The sequence below is a fragment of the Mus pahari genome, chromosome 17 (assembly GCF_900095145.1).
Source record: "Mus pahari chromosome 17, PAHARI_EIJ_v1.1, whole genome shotgun sequence".
In the NCBI taxonomy this organism is placed as follows: domain Eukaryota; kingdom Metazoa; phylum Chordata; class Mammalia; order Rodentia; family Muridae; genus Mus; species Mus pahari.
This window is the reverse complement of record NC_034606.1, coordinates 25617967-25632264: the sequence shown is the minus strand read 5'-3', so window position 1 is coordinate 25632264 and position 14298 is coordinate 25617967.

Genomic DNA, 14298 nt, shown 5'->3' with positions numbered 1-14298 from the left:
TGTGTGTGTGTGTGTGTGTGTGTGTGTGTGTGTGTGTGTGTGTGTGTGTGTGTGTAAGAAACCCAAGGGGATGGCTGAGGAACCAGATCCTCTTATCCTAATTCCGCCATTTCCCATCCTGGTGCATCAGTACTGGTCAACACTGGCAGAAAAGCCAACAGAGCACAGCACAGCTGGGAGCTACTCAGGTTTGGCATCCAAAATCCCAGGCTACAACTCTGGTTCTGCTTTCCTGAATCTGGGACAAATAACCTCTCTATGGTCACTTGTGTCATAATCTGTAAGATGGGAACAAAACTAGGTGATTCCCTTACCATGTAAATATAAAATGCCAAGGAAAGCTGGTGAGAAAAGATGCTGTAATAAGAGCCACCAGTCATATATGCTCACTGAGACTGCCGAAAACAGGACTGACAACTCTCCCATTTTACAGATGAGGAAGTCAAGGTTCAGAGCAGTCAGGAACTAGCCCTATGTGGGTAGTAGAATGGGGAACTGGGATTCCACTCAGGTCTCAGTCTTTTCTTCTAGTCGTTGTTACCACTCAAGGAGATTCAGTCATCCAGGGCACAGAAATGTTATAGTCTAGTTTCCAGTGCTCCACAAAACAAAGGTCAGATAAGCCTTCTTCCTTACTTCCATCTAACTTCCCAACCAATTGGCAACATAGAGCCCTCATGACCCTGTCATGACCCTCGCATCAACCACTACTGTTTCTTCTCTTCCTGGCTTTGAACAAGCAACGTCACCATCCTAAAACCTGGGGCCTCCCTTTCCATAAAACAGATCTAACTGTTACATCTCCCTCCCGAGGTCATGTGGGGGGGGCGGGGTTGGGGCACAGTTAACTGAGGCACTGTGGTACACTATGTGATGGCACACTGCAAAAGACTCACTCATCAGTGCTCGCATCAAAGGGTCTGCAAGGCAAGACATGGCCAGGCCTCTTGGGAGTGGCTGTCCCTGTAGGTTGTCCCACCCAGAGGCCACTTTGTTTCCATAATGATCTACTCATTCTGAAACCCAAGAGCCCACAGAGTCAACCAGGCCCTGCTTACCTAGTTGCTTCTCTCTTCTGATTGGTTGGTTGATTGGTTGCTTGCTTGCTTGCTTGCTTGCTTGCTTGCTTGCTTGCTTGCTTACTTGCTTGCTTGCTTGCTTGTTAGAGAAAAGGATCACCAAAGAAGATTTCTCCTAAATTTTAAGCATTTTTGTTTTTCTTTCTTCCCCTACCACCTTTTCTTCTTAGATGCTTGCATGGAATTTCCAACAGCATCGTCACTTCCGGCCCCTGACCAGCCTCCTATCTTAGATCCTATGCCCAGCTTCGCTTTTGAAATCGTGGGTTACAGCCACCCAGGCTCCAAAACCACAACTCTCCTTTGAGACCTGATCATGTGGCATCTGAGGGCTCTTTGGCCTTGGAGCGGCAATGCAAGCAGGCTGGGACTCTGATTGTTTTTACTGTAAACTATTCATTCCGAATGCCCATGGTACAGCCTGCCCTCACCACCCAGTGCTTCCTTGTGGTCAAACCCACCTACTCCTACCTCTGTGCCCCAGAAACACTCAAAACCAAACCAAGCAAGGTTAACCCATGGGCAGGCAGAACACCAACATGAGCAATTCATGGTTTCCAGCCTCCTCCTAATTTCCTCCACGTCATCAGGAGGCCTCACAGTAAGAGAGTGACTTCAAAAAGGAACCTCCATAGGTCTCGGCCATGACTCTCCCTGCAGTATAAAATGGCCTTTCAGCAGACAAGAAAGGGAGCATAATTCGATTATGCAAAAGGCAAGACTATTCAAGACAAAAATACCACAGAAGATAAAAAGCACCATTCAAGGGTGGGCACACACTAAAAAGACTCTTTGGTCTTGAGTTTGCCTTGTGTTGGGGCCAAGCCAACATGGGTTTTCAGAACGGAGTTAACTAAGAGGCAATGGTTCCGTTTAGAGGGTTGGCTATTTATTTTAACAAAGTTCAAGTGATGTGCCTACATGTTTGGGGACCACTGCAAATATGTCCTTTACAAATGTAGTTGGTTGTTAGGGAACACCTGGTGGAAGTAACTTACAGAAGGAAGAAGGGTCAATTCTGGCTCCACCACGTTGGGGAAGGCGTGGCAGTAAAAAAAAAAAAAAAAAAAAAAGCTTCTGGCAGAAGCAGCAGGAGTACAAAACAGCTTCTTACACTGGTGTGGCAGTCGGGAGCCAGGGTTCTGGGCAGAATCCAGGTCTGGCCATTACCCATAAGCCCTTTACCCCATCTGGGTAGGCTCCGGGTCTCAGAGGTTCTACAGCCTCCTAAACCAGCCTCCCACCTACCTATTCTAACACATGAAGAATCTATGAGGGACATCTCACCTTCAAACTTTAATGCTGACCAATGTCTTCATCACCATAAGAACCCCATCAGGCTTATTAATACCTCTCTCTCACAAATGAGGAAACTGAGGCGCAGAAAGATCCCATCATTTACCCAGAGTCATGCGGCCTCTGCATGGTGGTGGAACTGACATCGAAATCAGTCTGGCTTGAAAATTCGTCCTTGTTACCGATCTCTGCTTTGTAATAACGGGAATAAAATAAAATGTCGTTTGTACAATTTGGGCCATTTTAGACCTATAAACGCACAAGCTCCTATGAAGACTAAGGAGTTTTCAACACTTAACCTAAAGAAGGCTCATCTTCTCATCTTAAGAAGCATCGTCAAGACAGCAGGAACCCGTCACCTGAGAACAGCTCATAAACTCGAGGGTGGCAGTCACCCTCTTGCACATCTCATTCCTTAAGCATCTGCATTCTTCTCTGCCCGGATCACAGCCTGACCAGTCACCAGCAAGGCAGTTGTGGCCCTTCCTGACAGAGCTGACAGTCTAGATAGCATCCCAACCCTTGGCAAGTTCACCCTGGGGGGACAGGTGACAGGTGCAAGCCAGTTTGCTGTAGGAAGAGCAGAGCAACATCTAACTCCAGGTTCAGGGGAAGTGACACCTGAGCTGAGGCGTGACAAAGAAGAGCCAGACAGATGACGAGGGCAGGGAAGTGAGGAGAGTGTTCAAAGGGCCTACGGAGTTTGGGCAAGCGATATTGAATCATGAAAGGATGGTCATTGTCTACATGTTTTAACCTTACCAAAAACTGTACAGGTTATAAAATAGGGTAGGGGTCTTTAATTCAAGCCAAGTTCATTGTATCAGCTGGCACGCAGCATCCACAAGACAGGTGACCTCTGCAGCAATCTTTCTCCTGGGAGAGCACCCCTTTCCCTGGTCCCCTCCTTGGACTCTTACTGAGAAAAAATGCATCATTCTTTCAGGTCCTCTTTTTGGTTCCTTCCCCAGTGCATGTGTGAGCAACCTATAGAGCCTCAGAGGGTTCTGGGTTGAGAACCAGGCATCCCAGAACCCTGTACCAAACGCCTTCTGTCAAGTTCTTGTGCGTTTGCCAGGAGCCTCTAGACTCTCAGTTCCCAGTACCAATTGGCGACAAGTAGCTTTCTCCACTGACCTGACTCCCCTCCATGCCTCAGAAGAGAAGTTGATGAAGTTGTTGTTTCAGCCACACCAAGGAGGGGGAGGGAGGAGGAGCTGTGACAAGGGAGCCAAGCATGAGCAGGGAAGGTCCGACCACAGGACAAACCACACTGTAGGGTTTTACCTACCTAGTCTTCACAGCACCCCTACAAGGCAAGAGCTGTGATCATGGCTACTTTTGAAGCAAAGAGTGTTGACATCCCAGAAAATTAAGTGACCTGTCTATGGTCCCCTAACTAGCCTAGGATATCGCTGGCCCGGCACCCTGACTGATAAATTGTATTCTTTCTGAGGTTCCCGAACCCAGGCTATGTGTGTGGTGGCCTGTCTGATGTAGCTCCGGCATCATAGTAAATGCCTCTGAGCATTTACACATATATACACTTCTTGGGGTACTCTTCCCTCCGGTGTGAAAACCCTGTATTTCTCTGCATCGTGTGTGTGTGTGTGTGTGTGTGTGTGTGTGTGTGTGTGTGTCTGTGTGTGATACATGTTACAGGGGTGGGCACATTCATCACAGTGTGTGAGTGTCCAAGCCAGACAAGGACATGAAGTACCTTTCTATATTGTTCTCCCCTTTAGTCCCTATGGTTGCAGGCACACATACCCATTCCTGGATTTTTATAAAGATTTGTGGGATTTGAACTCAGGTCCTCACACTTGTTATGCACAGGCCGGCCCCAAGGCTGAGCCTTCGAAGCGAGTCTCTATGACATCATCCTGGACCATGGACTCTCGGCTCTCTTGCTGTCTCATGTGTATGTTTCATTACTGAGTGACTCATGGGTACTTAGCTCACAGTGTACTTGTCTCTCCATGGGATTAGAAGCTCCCTAAGGGCAAGGCTTACCCATCTAGCCTATGTCAGCCCTGTAGGCCCCATGCCCGGTGTCACCTACACCCAGTCCCTCTCTAGCCAGAAATCCCTTCCTGTTTGGCTAGACTGACCCCATGGAGATGGGAGTGCCATGACCTGGGGGCACAGTGAATGAGACAGCCCCTTCCAATAGCTTGCTAGAGCTGAAGAAGCAGATGTTGTACCAGGATGACTTAGGCAACCAAAATCTATGCTCTTGTCATTCTGGAGACTGAAGTCCAAGAGCAGAGTGTAAGCAGGTTTGCTTTGCCTCTCCTGGGCTGCCTCACGGCTGGCTCCTTCCTGTGTTCTTCTATAAGGAGTGTGGATTCAAGTTCCCTCTTTGATAAAGAGCTCAGTTCTTGGATGAATATACCCCCCCAAGAGTCTCAGTAAGCATTATGACCCCAATGATATCAGTAAACATTACATACTTCTTTAAGGGGCCTGTTCCCCAGTACAGGGACATTCTGAAGCCACAGGGATTCTTACTTCAGTGTATAATTTGAAATTCATTAATTCAGCCTACACTACATCTCAGCTTCCCTCTTTACTTCTGTTCCCATGGTCACCAACACACTAAATTAGACTCATTAAAGAGCAGGTTGGGAATATCCAGAATGCCAAGTCAAAGTGACTGGTCCAGTGGCTGGTCCCAGGGTCCCCAGAGAGAGCCTGGAGCAAATACTGTCTGCTTTGATAATATTCTACGTGTCCACACTCATCACTGTCACCCAAGGCTGACCAGGAGAAGGCTGGAAGGCACAAGACACAAGTGTTTTAAGGAAGCCATGTCCTTCACGGGCCAAGGAGGCCAGGCCAGTTCTCAGGCTTCACCAGAAGGCAGGCCTCTGGAGTTGCTTAGCAACTCCCATGCCAGATGTTCCTAGCCACCCACAGAACTTCTGAAAGCTTCTCTTCATGCAGCCTTGGCGCATCCAGGAAAGGGAGGAAAATACCAAACAACTGATTGTCTTCTTTTTCTTTTTTTTTTTTTTTTTTTGTTTGTTTTTAAAGATTTATTTATTATTATATGTAAGTACACTGTAGCTGTCTTCAGACACTCCAGAAGAGGGCATCAGATCTTGTTACGGATGGTTGTGAGTCACCATGTGGTTGCTGGGATTTGAACTCTGGACCTTTGAAAGAGCAGTCGGGTGCTCTTACCTGCTGAGCCATCTCTCCAGCCCTGATTGTCTTCTTCTAGTCACAAATTTGATAAAGGGAGAAACCATCCCTCTACTAGCAGAACCCAGGGAGTGGTCCCCACCCCAACCCCAGAGCTTCTCCCCTCTGCACAGTGCAATTGAAATCCACCCCAAGACTATCCACTATGAGAATTTGAAGACCTTCCACAGCAAAAATCAAGGTCACCCTCCATCCACAGCGAGGTAATCAAAAACCCTCAGCCTATGTCCCAGATTTAGGTCCCTGTGGCAAATCTAGATGACTTAGGTTCAAATCCTATCTGTGAAATGTTCTAGCCATGTGACTTTGGACAGTTTAACTAACTTCCACATAAGTTAGAGTTTGGGTGACAAATGTCCCGCCCCCACGAACATGTGTTTAAACAATTGGTTCTTAATTTGTATGTAGCTCTGTTAGAAGAAGGTATGGAACTTTGGGGAGGTGGAGACTAGCTGGAGGAAAGAAGCCTCTGTCTATAGTCTGGCTCTACTTCCTGTCCTATTTCTGATGTGAGTGAACACTATAGGAATTCTCCCACCACCATGACTTCCCCACCGTAGGGAATCCTCCAACTCTTATGTTACGTCTTGTTAGGTAATTGCTCATAGTGACAAGAAAAGTTACTAAATATGCTGTGCTCCAGTGTTTTAACCCATAAAATATTAACAATAGTATTTTCTTTATAGCATTGACACACAGATCAAATCCGTTGATTTGTGTGACGCATGCAGAATAGTTGACTTCTAGACCAGATTACACTGCATGTAGAGACCTTGGTTAACTTAATCACACAGAGGCCCCATCCTACAGCACATCCCGCAGGAGGTGACAAGCTTTCCTAAAGATCCACGGGGACAAGGCATCATTCCTGTCAGAAACAGGCCTTGAAGGGCAAGGAGGCACTTCCCATTGAAGTGGGGGTGGGGCAGTGGGGGAATCAGTCATGGGCACAGAATGACTGGGGCTCGGAAGAGTGGAACCGGAAGTGGGAAGTAGGCCCCCGGAGGTGGGGTTGATAGAAGATTGAGACCAAATTTTAGAGAAATTGGACAAAGAAAGGGGCACCACACCTGGCTTGTCCTGGTAGTGCAGAGGCTCCGCTTACCCCTGCTCTCAGCAAACACAGAGTCAGTGCTGGGTCCCCAATGCAAGGGGAGGTCAGAGAACTTACATGGATAACAAAAGAAAGAAAGAAGGGGATACTGATCCTGGGCTCTAGGCAGTCCCTGCTGAGCATGGGATGTGGGAATGCCTTCCAGAGGGGAGGAGTTCAATGGGATGAGGAAGGCCTGAGGCCTTTGCGGTGGGAGGCAAAGGGAGGAGCTTCCAGTCTGTGAGAAGACACCAGAGCTGACCCAGTAAGCCCCTGGGAGACCCACTGATGGCCCAGCTGTAGGAAAGTGTGCACAGGTGCCAAGGATGAGGAAATGGGAACAGGGAAGGAGGGGAGCAGAGGGGAGCAGAGACGGCACCAGGCCAAGGATTTGTATCATCGTCCAGGATGTAATGGGCTGAGTAGAAAAACTTCTCAAAGGGCTAAGATGGTATTAGAGGTTATCTTTTAGAAGGAACCCTGGTGGATTCCCTACCTGCAGAGACAAGGGTGTTGCTGGAAGAGGTGGGGGGAATCTTGATAAGACATCATCCGTGACATGGAAAGGACAAGCCAGCCACAATAGGAAAGACAGGAAAGGGACAGCATGAGGGGAAGGCATGATGGCCTGTGAACTGCCTGAGTTGATGGTGTCTGACAGACAGGGATGGCCAGGAAGAAGGCAGGTAACTCCGGTTGCTGGAAGAGACAGAATGAGACAGACATGGCCATTTGGCTAGGAAAGAATCTAAGGGATACGAATGCATCATCAGCAGAGGAGGGCTCCGGCTTAGAGGCAGCAGCGTGATGTTGGGGACCTCAGCAGGGATGACAAGGAGGAAAGTCAAGGCAGGAGGGCTAACCCCCTAGGCAGTTTCACTCCTCTGCCAAAGGCTCAGCCCCTGGCAGAAAACCCCTCACAGCTTCACTTTCTAGGAGCTTGTTTATTAGTTCATTTTCATTTCCATGGTACTAGGGATTGACCCCAGGTCCTTGTGGGTGTTGGGTAAGCTTTCTACCACCAAGCTACCTTCCCTATCCTTGAATTTCTGGAGTCTAGTAAACACTCAGTCTTCAGGTCCAAAGCTAGTGATGGTTTCCTGTTAGCCCATCTAGTGTTGGTCCCATCTGGTGGAACATCCACACTTCTGTAAACGTTTCTTCCATGAAAGTCTCTTCATCATAAAGATGGAGGAAGGAAGGATAGACGGAAGGTAGGTAGATGGGACAGATAAAGTCACAACGGAAATGGAAACAAGGCAGTCAAAGAGCCAGGGAAAGAACCAGGAGTCAAGGGAGAAATGAACTACATATCCAGTGGACATCTCCTTTAGTCTAAAGGGGGGCTTTGGGTTTACCACTGGAAGGTCAATGATGACCTCAGTGAGAGTAGTTTCATAATATGAGGGAATCCGTTAGTAGAGGTCAAGGAATGAGGCAGACATAGGGAAGTGAGATGCTTGTTTGATTCCTTTATTTCCTATGACTTGGGAGCCACAGACATCTCTCCTCTGGGCCTATCAAAGCCCCAAGGCACCCTGTCACAAGACCATCTGAGCTGTCTCTTGGTTTTAATAAGGAGCCCAGCTATTTCTGCCCAGCTACCTTGGGTGTCACTACCTATATCTGTCACTCTGGGGTGAGTCAGTTCAGCCTTGACCACACACAGCACACACAGCACCAGCCAAGGAGGCATCACCCACACAGAGAAGAGCTATTTATAACCAGCCACAGAGCCGAGCGCTTCCGGAGAGGTGCTGGCGTGCGCGCGCGGGACTCCTGTCGACTCGGTCAGTCTCACAACAATCTGAGAGGCTGTGCTTTTTCTGATCCCTGTTTCTAAAACAGGGACCTGGAAAAGATGGGTGCCTGAAATAATTTGATATCTTCATATCCAAATGTCTCTTCTCGGCAAAGTCATGAGGGGAGGAGGCAGGAAGGAGAAGGCAGCTAACACTTCGGCTAGGTGTGTGATGGGTTTCTGGGGCTGAAGTATTCTCTTATGGGGTTCTGACAGGAACAGCACAAAGGAGCTCTATTTTTGTGGATGCTCCTTCTAAACTCCAAAGGACCACGGTCTTCCCAAATTAATGGCAGAGCACAAGGCTAGATGATTTAAACTCAAGCCTCCCAGTGACAGGCAAGTCCTCTTTCTCTCGTCTATTGAATCTCCTTGATAATTCACAACTCAAACTAAGGCTTGGGAAAATTAGAATATCCTGATTAAGGCTGATCTATAAGTGTGACCGCTGAGGGTCCAGAGGGAGAAGTACTTTGGAATGAAGAAGGGAGGTCTTGTGATGATCCCATCCCCGGGCCCAGGGGCTGAGTTCTGTGCTTTATATGGAGAGAAAAGTGAGGATCAATGATGCTGCCACCTACTCTTTGTCTTCCATGCTTCATTCAGTCCTGAACTGGTTTCCAAACCACCCCGAGAATGGCTGGGCTTCTTAGAAAATGAGTCAGTCCCAGGGCATGGAAAAGAAGCTGTTTGTCTTGTTTTCTGGGCCCAAGTAGAGGTCGCCCTTGCGCAGCCCTGCAGGTTTCTCAGGTTTAGAGATGTCAGGACTTGTCTACTCTCCCTGGTCAATGATGATATTGATCATCCGCGTGGAGCCATCACTCCAGGCTCAGCTTGCAGAGACAATGGATGGTTCTGCTTGGGATCCTCGGTAGCACCCTGTGGTGATTGAAATACGCTTGGCCCGGGGAGTGGCACTAATAGAAGTTGCCACGTCGGAGTCGGTGTGGCCTCGTTGGAGGAAGTGTGTCCCTGTGGGGGTGAGTTTGGAGACCCTTCTCCACGTAGGGTTCAGTTTCTCTTGTTTGCCTTCCAAACAAGATCTAGAATTCTCAGTTTCTCCAGCACCACGCCTGCCTGGCCACTGCCATGCGTCCTGCCGTGATCATAACAGACTGAACCTCTGAACCCGTAAGCCAGCCCCAATTAAATGTTATCCTCTATAAGAGTTGCCTCGGTCATGGTGTCTATTCACAGCAGTAAAATCCTAACTAAAACAGACCCTATCTCTCACCTGTGGTGACAGTAGGCCATACCTTAGTGTCTTTGACACTGGCATATACAACTCCCTTTCCTAACCAAATACCATGAGTGGCCTGTTCCCAGAAAAGGAATGGAAGTGGCGTCTGCTTTCCTACAAGGACTATCTAGACAGTCACTCTGGTGTGAATCTGAAGACACCCAAGTACTTTCTGTCAGCCACCGAACAAGCAACTGAAGCAATGGGGACAGAACACTGAGTCAGAAAAATGGGAGTTCCAATTCTGGCACCACTAGATTGCTATGTAACCTGGAGGGCTGTCACCTGCCTGGCCTCATATATGAAATAGATTGCTTCCTCCAAGGTCAAAGAGAGACATGATGAGATCTTTGAGGACTGTGTAAACACTGAAGACAATTGTGTGTGAGAAGATGCCCCACTCCGTGTTTCGCTCCTGTATCCCACTTCTCTGTTGCCTCTTCGCAGACCTCACACACACAGGCTCAGCATCGGCAGGATCCCTAATGCCCACATTCATGTGGACATGGATCTTTCTAGACTCTGCCATTAGCCTTTTACTGCTCTCAAGCGTGGGGCAGATTCACCACACTCTTTCCCAGATAAAAGCACCTCTAAGAAAAAAAAAATGTTACCCAGCTCATGTCTCGTAATCTCTCTGTGGGCTCTGTGGCCGGTCTTCACTTGCCCAGCAAGGAGCTGGCAGGGTCTAGCCTGCACTCAAGTTCTAATCCTAGTCTCCATCTGTGTCACATTGTGGTTCATCGTGGAGTCCTTCTGAGGGCTGTTGGTTTCCAGAAAGAAGGCTCGGCTGACTCCCATCTTTTCACAGAGGTTCTTTGGGGTTGCTCAGATATTAGCAGCCACAGAGGGATACCTCTTGAGACCCCACTGGACGTTGGTCACCAAGTCCCCCGGGTGCTTTAATCCAGCAGATCTGTACTTCCAGTGGGGAAAGTCTATACTGAGGACACCTGTCCCACTCTCTCCCCCAGAAGTAGTAAGGTGACACTCAGATGTGACAGCTCAATTGGATCACAGATCCACTAGAGGCCAGGTGACTTTCCTCCACCAGTCTTCATGGGCCACTGAGCTACAGTGTGGGCTCAATTGTCTTCCCTGAAGAAACCACTGGTTATTGTACTCTGGGACATTTACTGTCCCTTCCCTGGACCTTAGAAAACAGAGACATAGTGGCTTTTACACTTTGTTTTTTTTATATTCAATCACCATTCAATTTGACCAACGTTAAGCCCCTCTAACATAAGAACCATCAGAGGAGCCCTCCTGACAGGCAGGTGCCTTGGATCCAAACCAGGTGCGGTAACCAGCATTTCCCAGGGTGCTTCCAGGCAAATATCCTGCAGAGAAGGACCACTCTGATTTGGAGTCAGGACTACGAACCACCAAGTCTAAAGTTAATCAGTAGAAATTAATACTCAGCACCTACTTAGTACCGAAGAGAATCACCACAGTTGACCCCTCCAGAAGCCAGAAAACTGAGGGGGGTTTTTTGGTTGGTTTGTTTGTTTGTTTGTTTTAGCTTTATTGGGATAAGGAGGTAGAAAAAGACTATGCTCAGAGAGGTTAAAGGCCTTCCTGATCGCCACAGTTGTTGTGAGGTAGAATGCAGGGTTTAAATCTGCTCTTTCCTAATGAAAGCCCAGCCACCCGTTCCTATGCCCCTGTCCTCTGAGTCTATGACATGAAACCTTCTGTGCTCATAGACTCTTAGGATCGCAGAACAAGTCAGACCCTGCCTCATCTCGATGCTGACGTCGATAGAGGTGGCTGGCAACGTAGCTAACTCAGTACTCTCTGAGGAGAGTAAATCAAGACCCCCCCCCCCCCGCCAAGAGCTGGGAGCGTCCACAGTGACAGGAGAAGGGACAAGGAAGGACTAGAGAAGATATCTGAGAGAGGAGATGTGACCTCTGAACTCAGTCTTGAATGATACTAAGGCATTTCCATCTCCCATAAGGCCATTAGTATACGATGCCTACATCATGCATGCCGTGTGCTGTGTTTGATCTGAGAGGTGGGAAGGTAAAAAGGATGTCATCCACTCCCCAGGATGCCCTGTTTATGACATGCTAACTCCGGGGACTTCTCATCCCCCTCTGGATCTGCAACAGACCCTCTTCTCCCTCCCACCCCCCACCCCCCACTCCACTTCCCACACTTCAGCTTCTTAGGATACTATCAGAGAGTTCCGAGAGCCCTCAAAGCCCGGACTGGCCCAGTCACCTGGGAAATGGTGACATTAGAGGGCGAGCTAAGGAAAGAGAGCCACCTGCACCACACCCAGACTGTGAGTCACCACATCCAGACCCCTTGATAACAGCCACTTCCCTGGGAAGTCAGGGAGGGAGATGAGATAAAGGAGAAAGTGCTTTGAGCTCCTCCGAAGAAGGGAGCCACAGCAGACCCAGGGTGTTATTACCAGCATCATTATGCCTCAATTAAAGGGACACGCATCTGACCGCATGACGAATCATTAACTTGTGTGGCGGCCCACACATGGTTGTATTTTAGTGTAATTTCATTTTTATTATTAACTGATAAGACCGTAAAATACTCTCAGATCGTTCCAACATGGGACTACCCCCCTTCTGGCTGCGTGGGGGTCTCTTCCTTCCCACAGGGCCAGGAGACGGGCTATGCAAGGGACAGCAGGTTAGGCTTTCCTCGGCACCAGCCCTGGGTCCTTGTCGCAACGATTTGGGGCTACATCTTGACCTCCGACTTTATTCTCCAAACCATCCTTCTCCTTGACCCTTCCCACTTTTCTTCCTTTGCTTATTCCCCTCCCCCCCCCCACCTCGTCTGCCCTTCAGTAAATAAGTTCTGGAGGAGTTGAATGCACACGCAGGGAAGAGAGAATAGTTAGATCCAACCCCGGACTTCATGCAGGTAAGTGAGGGTCATTAATTCCTTCACTGGTCTAGCTCTGAGGACTTGACTCCATACTGAGGACACAGGACAGTGACACAACGGACACACGCGCCTGTACAGATGCACACTTGTAGGTAGAGAGTCACCCTCAGCAACCACAAAAGCCTGGCCCATCAGAACTTTCCATCTACCTAGAGTCTCAGGCAAATTTATAGGAATTCTGTCCAAAAATTTTTTTAGGAAAAAAAAAAATCTCCCTTCCCCATAAATGTCGGAGCTAAAAAGCTCATGAATACATAGAGCTTTGGGAGCTCCCCCGTCCTGGAGAAAGCCATTCTGGGAAGGAAGGAAACATGGGGAAGAAGAGAGCAGTACCCGAGACCCCTGGATCCAGCCAGAACTGAAGCCACCTGCTGTGCCTTGGACCTGAGGTGGTGTCCACCTGCTCATGTGTTTGACTGCTTGGCGCCCAGCTGCCGGGGCTGTTTGGGGGAAGTTGCAGAAGGAGGTAGAGCGTCGATGGAAGAAGCAGATCATTTGGGGTGGGCCTAGAGGTTTTAGAGCCCAAGCCCCCCTTCTCGTCCACTCGAGTCCTCTTAACTTTGAAAGCACCATGACCAGCTGCCCCCATATGCCCATATTCCCATGGCCATGCCTCACCCACCAAGATGGGCTGAATTGCTTCTAAAACCATGAGCCAAGATAAACCTTTCCTTCCTGTAGCTGCTCCTCCTTGGGTATCTCCTGACTGCAACAAGCAAAGTAACTAACATCTGTCATGGACTTGACCCTCACAGTTGTGAGAAGCAGTGGGCTCCTCTTTATACCCTTATTTGTCTTTCTGACACTTGAAACCAAGATGACTCTGACTCATCTTGGTCTGAACACTTCATTTCCCACTTGAGCTCCCTAGCATCCAGCAGTAAGTGATTGGCTGGACCACGAAGCCGGTCTTCTTGATACGTGTCATCCAGCATCACAGAGTGGAGGATGAAGACCTTCCTCCAATCTAGGACCTTGGATTTTTTTTCCCTGCTCTACCTTGAAACACAATTTCCCTCAAACTCCCACCTTCTTAAAAGCTCCACTTATCATTTCCTCTTCTTCCTACCATGTTTACCATTACCATATTCATCTTGAAATCAACCATCATTTGATGTAAACATATTTACATTAAAATTAGCCTTCATACCATTCACACGGAAATATTAGTACCATTTGACATGACATGCAATTAAGACATCTGCCACATTAGTTCAATTAAGGCTAGATGCCATTACACCAGTTTTGTCCTTGTACCCCTTTGATGAAAGAGAGATTAGTGTATCAAGGCTATAATAGCATCAGAGTACCAGTACCTTGCCTAAAGCTCCCTTGGGGAGCAGACTAACACAGCAGTGTGCCAGTTGCTGATGGCTACTAGACATTTCCAGCGCAGGCCTCTGCAGCTTGTTTTTCTGTGGACAGTCAGGACAAATCTCAGAGAAAGACGTTAGAGTCACAAATATCCCATTTGGTAATTGTCTAACATGAGATAGAAAACCTGCCTTCTGCCTGAGATAATCGAGGCTCCACTGTGAGATTGCCCAAGACTAGTATCCAGATGAGATGCATCCTTACGGATACCTTCTGTTCCCCTTCTGACATCCTTCACTTCCTCCAGTTCCCTCCATAAATCAGTCACATGAAAACTCTACTTGGATTCTAT